The sequence below is a fragment of the Vanessa atalanta genome, chromosome 26 (genome assembly GCF_905147765.1).
Source record: "Vanessa atalanta chromosome 26, ilVanAtal1.2, whole genome shotgun sequence".
In the NCBI taxonomy this organism is placed as follows: domain Eukaryota; kingdom Metazoa; phylum Arthropoda; class Insecta; order Lepidoptera; family Nymphalidae; genus Vanessa; species Vanessa atalanta.
In genome coordinates this window covers 7,606,804-7,621,479 of record NC_061896.1, presented here as the reverse complement: position 1 = coordinate 7,621,479, position 14,676 = coordinate 7,606,804, and the positions used below count along the sequence as shown (strand labels likewise).

The 14,676-nt window shown below is 33.2% G+C and overlaps 1 protein-coding gene across 2 annotated transcripts in view; it reads left to right on the top strand.

The window, feature by feature from the left end:
* LOC125073953 (neural/ectodermal development factor IMP-L2-like) overlaps window positions 1-14,676 on the top strand; it is a 75,976-nt gene that overhangs the window by 733 nt on the left and 60,567 nt on the right. The window lies entirely within an intron of this gene.

The window sequence follows — 14,676 nt, the reverse complement described above, 5'->3', positions numbered from 1 at the left end:
GATTTAGCCGGTTTTATTCGGATTGTATGAAATGCGAACACTTTTATTGTTTATTTTATGATAATTTGCTATCAAGCGATTATTTTGTTTTAAAAAATTAAGGGTTTTATTTAAAAAAAAAAACTGTTTTTATATTCATTTTAGTTTAAGATGGGCAATGACATTGAATGTGACCTTAAATTGTTACAACAGACAATTTAGTGTATTTTTTTAAAGTGAATCAGTAGACCCTAATTCAACTACATACATCCAAAAAATTATAAGTAAATTAAATATTAAAAAAACTTACACGAAATAAAACGAAGTTGTTAATTTCGCGTATCGTCCTTTATAATATATAAAATAAAATGATTTTTATATTTCACATGCAAGTATTCTGCGAATATTGTATTAAAAATATATGTACTTGTTTCGTTGGCATATTTTTGGTGTAAATAGTGCACAGACACAACAGTAGTCACTGCCCATTGACAGGTATTTTTACGTCATACTTACCATTCAGTGTGTCGCGGTGATGCAAAATTAGTAGGGCTACCACAATAGACTTCCAACAATTTTACAAAAAATAAATTGTATCTAATTTTAGGCAACCAGGGCATGTATTTTTAAATTATTTGCGATATTTCTAACGTACTTAATAAAAAAATATTTCTATGAAATAAAATATTTGACATATTTTAACAACCCTTAAATCCGATGTAGGTAGTATCGGGTTGATAAACAACATACTCTAAAGCATTGTATTAGAGTTCACTTGGGCTTGACCGATGTGTAGTTATTTGTAAGATCAAGAATGTTACCTATTGTGCTATAATTTTTATTATGTACTTAAGGATCTTGTCCCATGATAATCTTAAATTTATAAAGGGCGACACTGTGAACTGCCTACTAAAACAAGTACGGCTTCCGAAGATTCTGAGGTTGAAACTTTTTGAAGACTTTACACAATGGCAATTTTTCGTGGGTGGGATCTTAGTCATTCCAGAAACCTGAGTCATGGGTATCATTTATTTGTACTTCAAGGTATTTGACTAAAATTTTTGACAGAACTAAGGTTATCATATCGAATACGACACGAGCAACACGAATGACATTGAATATAATTATAGTATATAGGATACATGTACCAAAATGACGTATCACCGAAAGTCGGTTGTCAAAATTTCACGAGTGCAATACGCTTTAGTGTTATATACGCTGTAGTTAGTAGATGCTTTCACTTTAACCGCACTAAATAAATATGGCCGACATAAAGATACAGTTTTTGAAACTTAAGTGTAATGGTTAAGTTTAATAAATATATACATATATATAAAATCGTTTTCTGGTTTGTTCGATACTGATTCTAAATGTCAAATTTGACAAAAAAAAAACGCTTCAGTAACGCGATTACTAAGACATTGTAAAGCAAGGAAACTTTTTAATGTTTTTTTTTTTTGTATATGCAACTATTTTCCGCCCTCAGCTTCGCTCGCGTTTAAGGTAGATTCTGCCACGTGTATACCAATCCGTATTCAAGTACTGTGGTAGAGTAAGCAACAAATCTTCTTCTTAAAAAGATTATAACTAGCTACTAACTCATTTATTTTACTATAAAAACTTTTAATTTATTTTACTTAAAAAACATTTATGGTATTAGGTTTTATTTTATGATATAAGTAGGTGGACGGGCAAATCTCATGGTAAGTGGTCACCAGCGCCCATAGAGATTAGCGCTGTAAAATTAACCATTCCTTAAATGTCAAAAACGCCACCAAATGACGGGTCACTCTTCAAACTAGAACACAATGATACTAAGTGTTGCTCTTGGACGGGCTTGCATAAAGCCCTAAAATCAAGTAAGGTGAGTAAAGTTAGTCCAATGCAAATCAGTCTCAACATTTCTCACCAGCTAGTACCGTGAGGGTCACATTATTTCAATCTTAATTAATGTCCAATAAAGTTAACCATCATACATACCTTGCAAAAACAGATAAAACTCTGTTCTGTAATTTAACGTTCTGTAATTACACTAGTTTAATTATTTAAATGTCAAGGGAAAAGAAATTATTTGTATTAAAACCTTAACCTTTAAAATAGGTACATTGTTGTTAAAATTCATTAAAGGTACTACATTTGTACATAGTGATGACGATTTTGCCCTTAATGCCGTTGGTTTTCTCATTCCAAATATTTTTAATTTATAGTTTGATGGTAGATGAATCACGATTGTTGATAAGAATTCCAGAAAATATCGATCGCTTGATCTTGAATTAAATGTTGGCTGACCAAGGTTCACGTACCCAGGATTGATAGTTAGGACTTTATTAAAATGTTCTAAAGAGATAAATAATTTATTAATTACCTGAAGTTTAAAAGTTGGCAATGTTACATCGTGGCTCAGGTTACTTACAGACCCTCATTTTTTTACTGGATAAAGGAATTTACGTGTTCCTCCAACATGAACCGGAACCGCGCCGGATTAGGAGAGGCCTGTCTTGACAGATTGCTGTTCTATCGGACTATGAGAACGCGCGAAAAGTGCTTAATGTGTTTTGTAGATAGCTCACCGTCCATGGTCGTAATACAATTTTCTGTACGTGTGTTTTTTTACGGATTCCGTTGAATTTTTTTGTGTATATTTTGATATATCATAACTGAATAGTTTTTAAATCATTGGAGCCGAGAAGTAAATAAAATTCTTATTTTATACGGACGAAGTAAGAACGAGTAGGTAATTTAACGTAAATTGTTATTAATAATTTTCATAGTAGATATCTTCTACTTAATCCAGTCAGGACAATATTATTATTATTAAACGACATTTGCTCCAAGGTCGTCCTGTTCCTTTCGGCAATCATCAAGACAATCTTCGATGAGAGGATTTACGAATAAATAGGTAAGGGCCGTGTGTCATTAAGTCATTAAATAGTCGTCATTAATGACATACGAACTTAATTTTGGATCACTCTATCAAGATATAGCTGGATCTCTACGCTAGAGAGATATGACTAGATATTCGTACAGCAGAATGCAACCCAAACCCAGGATAAAACTGGTCACATAACGGAGACCACTCACAATCGCCTTGTCATTTTGTATGTCTAGTTCACTAAAATAATGTCTAGGTTTATAAGTCATGCGAGCATATTAGTTAGCTGCTACAAAGTCTTTGGGTGGTGCCTCTTCAGCTGCACTCACTGTAGTGTAACAATCTGAGAGTTAATTACATAACATAATAAACAGCCTGTAACTGTATTTCCCACTGCTGGGCTAAGGCCTTCTCTCCCTTTGAGGAGAAGGTATGGAGCATATTGAACCACGCTGCTCCAATGCGGGTTGGTGGAATACACATGTGGCAGAATTTGAAATTAGACACATGCAAGTTTCCTCACGATATTTTCCTTCACCGCCGAGCACGAGATGAATTATAAACACAAATAAATCACATTAAAATTCAGTAGTGCCTGTCTGGGCTTAAACCCGAAATCATCGGTTAAGATGCACGCGTTCTAACCACTGGGCCATCTCGGCTCTCAAGATAGAGTAAATTACTAAGATTAAATTAAAACATTACGTACTGCCTTACTGATTGACATTCGTTTTGTTTAACAATCTAAGATTCGATTTTGAGTATTCGCCTGCAGTCAGTGGTTTTTATGTCGGGCCAATTGTAACATTAATTTATATACAATATGAATTATTTTAAATGATTTACCTTATACAGTGTACATGTGTGTTTACACACACACATACAACATGACTTTGTTTTATTACACATACGGGCTTTCACAAAGTTGACCGTCGATCACGAGATGAATTAAAAATTAATATTATAAACAAAAAAATAATCTAGTCTTCGGCCAATATTTTCATAGTAACATTTGACATAATACTATAAAATGTTTTGTTTAAGTCTGTTATTTATTAAACTAAATAAAAAGGGTGTTTACAGACTTCACTTTTGTACTTAATGTATAGTTTGACTTTTGATTTAATGTGGGTTTTCCCCCTTATTCCACCACGCTGCTCGAATGTGGGTTGTTGGATATACACTTAACTGATTTTCGTTGCAATTAGAAACGCCACCGAGCACCAAACGAATTATTTACACTAATTAAGCACGTGAGAATTTAACGCTGCTTGCCTGGATTTGAACCCACAATCATCAGTTAAGATGATTCTAACCATTGCTCCATCACAGTTCTTTATCTTAACATTTAATTTTAGTCAAATTAAAATCCGTTCGTACGATTTTGATTCTGTAACTATTAACATTTTATAATGTTTCAAATAACTAAAATATAATTATCATTGTACATGGAAAATGGTTAAAAAAAAATAAAAAAATATATCCCGCTGAGTTTCTTTCGCCGGTTCTTCTCAGGTCCGAGGTGCTAAATTCCGAACCGGTGGTAGATTTTTGACAATCAATAAGCAAGTGTAAACACTTCTATATTGAATAAAGTATTTTGACTTTTGACTTTGACTTTGACTTTGAATGTCACTGTGTTGCCAGTAATAAAATCTAAGATCGGCTTCACGGACCTTGATTAAATGAATGAGTTCCCATACGGCTCCAGTGAGCGGTGTCACCAACGAGTATAATCGTTATGATGAGTGAGTGAATGGTGTATAAAGTAAATTGACCTCCACACCTTGTGCCGAGTTATTTAATTGCGACCTTTACCTTAAACAGTAGTATGCAGGGGCATATCTAGGGTTACCGCATACTTTCCCAATAAAAATGATTTAAACTACATAAAAAAAAAAAAAAATTGCCGCGGGGCACTCGGTTGGAACAAAGTATTTACATGACAGACACAATCAAATAAATTATTATCAACGTGTCAATAAAATAAAAAATCAAGAAATAAAATTGTTATTAAAACGTATATAATAGAAAGAGACAAGGAGAGTATGAAAGAGAGGAAAGGTGTCCTGAGCATAATACTTTTTCCTTACGCGACGGCTTCTACCAGTAATGTAAGCCGCGTTAAAAAAACTTCGTTCCAAAAACAATTAAATATTAATGAGATCAAACTTTAAATAATAATAATGATGATAAAGTTGATTATAACCATACTAAATACATTATTACACATTTGTAAGGAAAGTCAATAATATTAAAATAACTTTGTACATCCATAATTTAAATTGGTAAGGGTCGTTGTCCGTTTGACGTTTCTAATGAGATCAAGGCCGAGCGCTATCATTACGACTCTCCTAGGCTTCATTGCGTATTTTGTACGACTGTATGACAAGACTATCTTTTAAAATGATTTTATGTAATTGCTGTAGAATTTTTCTACTTGTAGTTCTGCTTGAGTTCCTTTTTAAATTAATAAATATTTATTATATATTATGTACGAAATATTTTTTATAGTATTTATATAAACTTAATTAAAGTTTTTTTTTTTTCACTTGATGTCATTGACCCAATATTTTTTTATTAACATAAATATAATCAACGACACGTTCTTTAATAAAACTTTATCTCGTACTTCGATCTGTTTTTTAATTATTTTCATTCTTATTTACCTTTTTCTTGTAATGACTGGCTCATTTTTACAACACAATGTTTTGCATTTTGGCGGTAGAATTATTATCCTGATTATCTTTGACTACTTAAATTTGTCCCAAATTAAGTATTTAATTGCTGGTAGGGCTTAGTATAAGGCGCAGGCACCACCAACTCATCAAATATTCTACTACCCTTTACCAATACTTAGTAAGGTTCTTCCGTTTTAAAGAGTGGGGGGCTACTCACACAAGGGACATAACATCATACTTCCCGAGTAATGCATTGGTGATGTACGAACTGGTCAATGTTTATTACAGTGCCAATATGGCGATGACTTACCATCAAGTGGAACATTTGCTGATCTGCCTATAATAAATATGTTAAAAAATTTCAAGTGTCAACTATTACTATTCATAAGATACAGCCTAACAGACGGATAGACGGACGGACAGTGGAATCTTAGTAATACCGTTTTACCCTTTGGGTACGGAGCCTTAATAAATAATTCTACAATATAGCATCAAGGTTCAGGATTGGTCCTGCGACTTTTTACATCGCTAGGCGGCCTGTAAACCATGCGCTTTTGACATTTAAATGATCAAGCGTTACTGTATTTTATATTCTTTTAAAATATGTTATAAATACGAAAGCAATAGGAAACAAAATGATTTATACTAATATCTTTACTTCGTATGTATACGTTAAGTGCTGTGTCTACTTCCGTCCATATGATTTCTTAGTGTAACGGAACTAAAACTACTTAGATATGACTAGTGTGACCATGACGCACTTTTTATATAAATAATATATTTATTTTTAATAAATAATGTAAGGAAATGTTGAAAATTTAAAGCTCATGTCAAAATACATTTGATAAATAAGGCATATTACTCAATAAAATATTATGTTAAAGATAAAGAAGCGTAGACTTAGTATTAGTTGATTTCTAGGCAGATATAAAAAAAAAATACTGTACTTTACTGATATAATCTGTAATTAAAATTGTGGAAAAGAGTAACTACTGAGTTCCTTTCCGGTTCTTCTTGGTAGGATCTACTTTCCGAACTGGTGGTATTATGGTTCTCTACTTTCCGAACCGGTGGTAGTTTATATTTAATTCAACACTTTGACACTTTTATATTTTAAGAAAGACTATTTTGATTGTGATCCACCTGATTGTAAACGGAGTATTAAACGCATTACAATCTGACAGTAGCGGCAATGATATTAAAAAAGGCTTCGTAATGCGTACAATCATGTGTCCACTGCATCTGTATTTTCAGACACTTACCAAAACGTCTTTAAATCTGTACTGGAACAGCATTCGATCGCATCTTGGCATAATATTCTACATTTTGGAACGAAAATATATATCATAAAAAAATTATAACACTTCATTTATTCCGTGATCGCGTTAAATTTTTGCATAAAAATTAGCGATCATGGCAACACTTCAGTGCAAATCTATAAGATCCGCTTAAATGGTCAAATGTTGATCCGGCCTTATACCTTTTACTAGACTTAATAGGAATTAAAATAATATCTCGACGACACTTGCTTCCCTGACTTTCAAAGATAACCTTGTTACAACAATCATAGGAAATAAACGCAATATTCATTTATATTTAAAAGTAACTGAAGTATATTTTACCTATACCTGGCTTTGCTCGGGTGAAATTATTATTTGGAACACTTACTGAACGCACCCGTAAACGTCAAACATGGCCGCCCGTTGAACGTTATGTCATCGAATTTTATCGATTTAATATCGAAATATCTCGATTATTCGAAATTTGTTTCGGACATATGTTGTCGATTAAAAAAATCATTCTTTTTAACGATATATAATTGTTAACTGATTTCGATCGGATCTATCGTAGACCTGCACGAAATTATTAATATGATATGGATGGATTTGATATAAAATATCGTAATTATATATTTATTGAAAGAATTTATATATAAGCAATATAAATAGATTAAAACGGAGTTAAATAACTACGACTAAAACTTAAATTTTTATTTATGAAATAAACTTCAAAATATACTTTGTTCGACTATATTCTTAGAAGCCCTTTTAAATCGTCGTGTAAGATGGTTCAATTAATATATCAAGTTACCACCGCTCAGGAATATAGCTAACGAGATAAACTCACAAGGAACTCAATGGTACTCTTCCGATTATTAAATTACTAAGTCATTTTAAATTAAAAAAATGTATTATTATCTTGAATGAAAATCAACGAATTCTAATATCAAATTTTTTAGACGATATAATCTTTTATCGAGTACGCCTTATTTTTTTTTTTAAATTAAATTTTAAGTTATTAATCGGCAAAGATAAAGTCGAAGTCGAAGAGAAAGGGCTAGTGATTGAGGAATTGTATTTTTGTAGGATATATAAATATAATATATGATAGTATAATACAGCTAGATAGTTCATATGGTTGAACGGTTGAATAGCTGGTAGATTTGTTTTATTTTGAACAGTTAGTCACACACGGCTTTGCTTGGGAGTTCAGGCTTTTATGTACATATCTAAAGTCTTTTTTTTATTTAATATTGGACAACCTCTCATATAATTATCTGATCCCAATTTAAGTAGCTAAAGCACTTATGTTATGGAAAATCAGAAGTAACGACGGCACCACAAACACCCAGACCCAAGACAACATATAAAACTAATGAACTTTTTCTACATCGACTCGGCCGGGAATCGAACCCAGGATCTCGGTGTGGCGTTCCCATGGAAACCGGTGTACACACTAATCGACCACGGAGGTCGTCGAGGCTTACTCATGCCAAATATCATCAAAATCGGTTTAGAGTTTTGGCCGAGAAAGAGCAACAGACAGACAGATAGATTTACTTTTACATTTATAATATAAGTATAAAAATATAGATTAGATAATTGTTTTATGATAATTGTTTTATGGAGCCATAGAGCGCAGCAGTGACTATAAACATAACGTTAAGTAGATGCCCTGACAGATGTTCATAATAGTTGTGGTTGTAGGGCTTTGTGCAAACCCGTCTGAGTAGGTACCATCAGATATTCTACCACCAAACAGCAGTACTCAGTATTGTTGTGTTCCGGTTTGAAGGATAAGTAAGCCAGTGTAACTACGAGCATAAGGGACGTAACATCTTAGTTCGCAAGGTTGGTGGCACATTGGCAGTGTAGAAATGGTTAACATTTCTTAAAGCGGCATAATCTATAGGTGGTGGTGACCACTAACCATTAGGTAGCTCAACTACTCGACCGCTGGAACTGTAAGATTAAAAAAACTCATAATATTATAGTTCACAGGAGTGCTTAATATTAGAGAACTCTCTTTTGCTCACTCAAACTCATGAGACTGTTAATCCACTACGACCGAAATCATGTCAGGTGTAATACCAAGCGCTTTATGTGTATTTCAAGGCACAGATTGTGCACAGTTCCTACTTCTCGATTCTGTGCTGTTACTGATAATTTTTGGTTTAACTTTTTCATTGTAGCAACTTGGGGGTTTGGACTGACAAAGGCTATGATCTTCTAAGCCACTGATCAACTCGGTTATGTATATGTCGTAGAAGAACACGTGATAACCGAACAGTGTCACAGTTGATGGGAATATCAAAAATATAACTAGCGTGAATGACTAGACATGCATTTTCGAATATCATCACGTTTGATAACGAGTTGACCCCTAACCCCTACGATATATACATATATACAGTATGTACTGCATTATGTGTATATTAAATAAGTATGCATTACCATAATATAAAGTGTCTGAAACCGCGGGACAGTAATTAAGCTAATTTTCTAAACTTTACTGCAACAAAAAATACCGGTCAAGAGCGAGTCGTATCTGTGACAGTTTTTTTTCGCTTGACCTCATTACACAGTTGCCTGTCTAGTTTTTAACAAGGATACGTAAAATAGCGTTGAATAAATCTTGATATTTGAATGCCTAGTCTAATGTCGCGACATCTCGTGACATTCAAGGTAGATCTCTTTTCAATAGAGAGCATAAAAAACTGTTAATAAATACAACTGAGATGTGGCAACATTATTTATTAATAATCCGTTTTTGTAATTTGTATAATTCCATGCGATTTTCACGTTTTATTACACGTAAAGGATTTTGATTCACCTGCTGGTAAACGGAGTATTAAACACTTCATATTTACACGAGTGTTCATCTACATTCGAGATAAAAACAAAGCGCTTTAAAAAAATGTTGTGTAACTTACCTTACATACATTACATTAACAGCCTGTAAATTACCCACTGCTGAGCTAATGCCTCCTTTCCCTTTGAGGAGTAGGTTTGGTGCACATTCCACCACGCTGCTCAAATGCGGGTTGGTAGAATACACATGTGGCAGAATTTCGTTGAAATTAGACACATGCTGGTTTACTCGCGATGTTTTCCTTCACCGCCGAGCAAGTGATGAATTATAAACACAAATTAAGCACATGAAAATTCAGTGGTGCTTGCCTGGGTTTGAACCCGAAATCATCGGTTAAGATGCATGCATTACACTCAACTAAACGTATTTAAAGCTAGACTGAAAAATCATTTGATCACAACTTGGCATACTAATCCAGATAGTAGAGCAAAAATATCATAAAATAAGTGATCACAATTCATATATTACGTGATCGCGTATAATTTCTTTATAAAAATATGTATTAACTCCAAATATATGGAATGAGTCGAGGAAAATATTAGTCAACTGTTGGCCACTAAGTACCCGCACACTAGTAAAGTAGTATGACGTTAAGCGAGTATCAAGCGTAGCTATCACGCACACAAGGATAATAAAATTGATTCATTTGTCTCAGTTCTTTTGTACACGACACTATCTAAATATATAAATAATCTAAACAGATAAAATCCTGTTGAAGATGAATGTATTTATCTTAAGTACCCTTGTATTGCATTATTAAGAAATCTAGAGCGTTCTCTTGTCTAGTAAAATGCTACTAGATCGGTCCTCTTTCTCATTTAACTGGAGATAATCTGAGCCAGTCAATTGTGGATGTGTCGAGTTTTTCTGTTGTAATCTTACAAGTAATGTGTGTCTTATCCCTTTCTAGTTTAGTTTAATTATATTTAAACAACCAGTTCACACGGGTTTTATAAATATAATTTATGGCGTAAAGCATTCAGGAGTAACGTAGTTTTCTATCAGTGACAACAGTGTTAGAAATGGACTATTAGTTTCTGAGATAACCCCCTATATCAATAGAAACAATTAAACCTCTTTATCATATTAAATAATTATTAATAAATAAATTTATTAAGAAATAAAATATCAAGCATTCTAACAAATAAAGCTATGCGGTTTTTTTTTATTATTTTCTTAAAGCGTATTATATTAATTTCGATCTCCACTAATATTATAAATGCAATAATAACTCTGTAAAACCGCGGTTCTTCTCGGTTCAACTCATATGTTAACTAACTACAGGCACAAGGGACAAAACATCTCAGTTTCCAATGCACCACCAGCTCTGTCAGAACTCAGAACCACTGGTAATGGGTAATATGAATAGGATTACTTTACATAGTAAAATACATAACACTCTTTATCTACGTAGTCGTGTTAAAATATTCGATGTCGATTTATTTCGTGTCATATTATTAAAAAAAAACTTTATTGAGATAAAATGACAAATTCCTTAATAATGTGTGTTCAATTATATTGATCACATTTCGACACGTATCGAGTTCATTGACCTTAACTGTATCTCACGTACTTGGGATAATTACAACTATTATAAAATCATTCTGTATATTAGGTATTAGTTAGATGTATTAAATGAGTTATATATATATTTTATATAAGATTTTCGAGTCGTGGCCCAGTGGTCAGAAAAAGTAAATCTTAACCGATGATTCATGAGTTCAAACCTGGGCGAAATAAATTTCTGAATTTTCATGTATTTAAGAAAAACATCGTGAAGAAATCTGCTAGTGGTGGATGAAAATCTGACACGAGTACCCACCAACCCGCATTGAAGCAAAGTGGTGCAAACGTTGTTAACCTCCTCAAAAAGGAGAGGAGGTTTTAGCCCAAAAGTGGGATATTTACTGACTGATACTTAAAGTATTCTTGTTAAATATTTTATGAATATTTTATGATGCCAAATTGTGAAAGGGTTGTGTTTATAAAAAATTGGGGTTCACCCATCGAAATTCGACAATAATTATTATTAACAAAACTTGTATGAATTTGCAGGTTCTGGTCATATTTTCTGTAATGTACAATTTATTTTTCCTAATTACTCTCAAGCTCGTCAAAAGCTATCGGATAAAAAAAATTAAAATCGGTTGACAAAGAGAGGAAAAAAAGATAGTAAACTGTTTTGTCTTTGTATATTCAAATATAGATCTTATTTTAAATTGGAATATTGACGCAATCGCCAAAAGTCTCCAGAGGATTTTAAGTAGATTCTAAATCATTTACGACCGTTATCAAAAATAAATATCATTTTATTTATAAAAAAGAAATTGACTCTGTTGTCAAAATGCGTATGGTCGGGCCTTGTGCAAGCCCGACTGAGTAGGTACCACCCACTCATCAGATATTTTACTCTCAAACAGCAGTTCTCAGTTTTATTGTGTTCCGGTTTGATGGATCTAACTTCAGGCTCAAGGGACATAACATCTTAGTTCCCAGGGTTAGTAAGTCAATGTTTAATAATTCTAACATCACAAGTATATCTGCAAATAATACAAATATTACACCAGCACTCTGACCGAAGAAACTTCGGACTTACCCAAAACTGTACGTGCGTACAGAACTAAGGGCCGGGTATTGGAACCGACACTTCGATTTCTGGATATTTACGAGCTAACCCCTAGACCAATGACAGTTGGAAGAACGATATAATTATGTATCTGTTGACCGAATTTCTAGTGATTTAATTGTGCGTTATGTCAATCGGTGATAGTTATCACAGTCGTAGTACGTCATTGTGACGCGATCTCCGTCCTCGACCGACATACACTTGGTGATTTCTTTTATTAATATTCTTGCTTTTATACTTGATAGCTCCGTGTCATTGAATGACACACAACATATCATTTTTATCGAGAGAAAATGAGTGCAATATCACTTCGATAAATAACACTTAAGCCTAAAAATATCGTTCTCTATACGTTGAAAATTAATTCGAAATTCGCTCAAAAAGATCATGTTTCTTTTTAGGTGTTATCCGATAATAATTCACAGTTCTATCGTGTAGGCTAGATATTCAGACCCCGAGGTCCTAGGTTCAAGTCCCATATGGGACCGATAGAAAAATATTGGGTTTTTCTGTTGCAAGATTCTCAGTAACAGTCCCGAGTCTAAACGTTGGAAGGAACTTCCGTCAGAAATAGGAAAAACTATTGGTGCGCCTTGAATCCCATCGTATTATGAGAGTCGGACAGAGAATTGCGTTTGCGTACACAATTGTACACTAAAAGGTGTCCTGCGTAGCTGGCTGGTCTCCCCTCAGATCAAATAATCATTATCATTATCAAATATTAATGTTATCCGTTTATATTTAAAACTGTTATTGAACTGTTATACTGTTATAAGCTGTTATTGAAATTAACGCTTGCTTTACGACTTTGTATCTAATGGAATACAATTAATAATCGTTTCTTATATATTGTATTAATATATGTTCCAACTAAGTTATTATTCAGTTTTGGGAACGAAATCAAATATATATCGAATCAGTGATTATCTGTAATAAAGTTGAGCAAATATAATAATGATAGTCACTACAAATAATGTCCATAAATGATTAATTAAAGAAAGATTTGTTTTACATAAAATAGTCGAGATGGCTCAGTGGTTACAACGCGTGAATCTTAACCGATGAATGCGGGCTCAATCCCAGGCAAGCACCATTAAATTTTCATATGCTAAATTTGTGTTTATATTTCATCTCGTGCTCGGCGGTGAAGGAAAGCATCGCGAGGAAACCTGCACGTGTCTATTTTCAACGAAAATCTGCCACATGTGCATACACCAACCCGCATTGGAGCAGCGTGGTGGAATATGCTCCAAACCTTCTCCTCAAAGTGAGAGGAGGCCTTAGGCCAGCTGTGGGAAATTTACAGGTTGTTAATGTGTATGTGTGTGATTTGAATATGCTCGTCACATTTGTCATTAGACTTTGGACTTGAGTGTTATCAACTAAGTATATCGTGGTTATCATTCGCTTAACCTTATCTTACTTATTCAGGGTTTACTTGTTGAATCTTATAACACGACCAGAAAAAGGATATGATAACGGTGGGTTCTCATCTCTTTGACTAATAGTTTCGCTAATGGGTAGGTTTACATCTCAGGATGAGAGCGATACGTGATTTATTTCATAAACAAAAAAAATTAAAATTCCATAACATTATCTGTTTATAAACACAGTTTAATTAAAAAGATATTAAGGCTTTGAAATATTCCGATCAGTCGTTTGCATTACGAATATATTTTGAGTAATAAACACAAAATAATACTATACAAAACCTTCTATAATATATTTCTCAAATAACGACAAACAAAAGTTTTTATGTTCAGACATTGGCTCGTTTCATTTTCATATATATATATATATATATATATATATATAATAAAAAGACCCGTGATTTCAGTAGGTTTCAGCATTTGAATCTTTACCAAAGGTCGTACATTCAATTCCAGGCAAACATCGGCATTAAATCGATTCACCCAACCCGACTGTGGAATATTAATATGCCATTACTATTTTTTTACTTATAAGAATAAATTGAAAAGCTTTACTCATCTTATCTTTTAAAAAGTATCTTATAAATGGAAGGGTCTAAATAAGTGCACGCTTAAATAAGTTGACATTCAATGAGTGGGCAATAGAAGTAATATTCAATCAATGCGACCACCGAGCGTGAAGTGACGGAGTTGTTGCCAGGGCACAGAGCAGAGAAAGACTAGAGTTAACTTTTTAGTTTTTCGCCTTGTCAATTTTTTCGCGCGAAAAAATCTGTCAATGTCAATTTCATTATTATAAAGAGAAAAGGCAAAAGTATAACACGATACAGCCTCATATCTTTTATTGATCGTAAAAATTAAATATATTCAAATAAAAAGAATATGGAAAATTAATTAATTTACAATTTTTATTGTTTAATAGGCGTTTAAACGTAC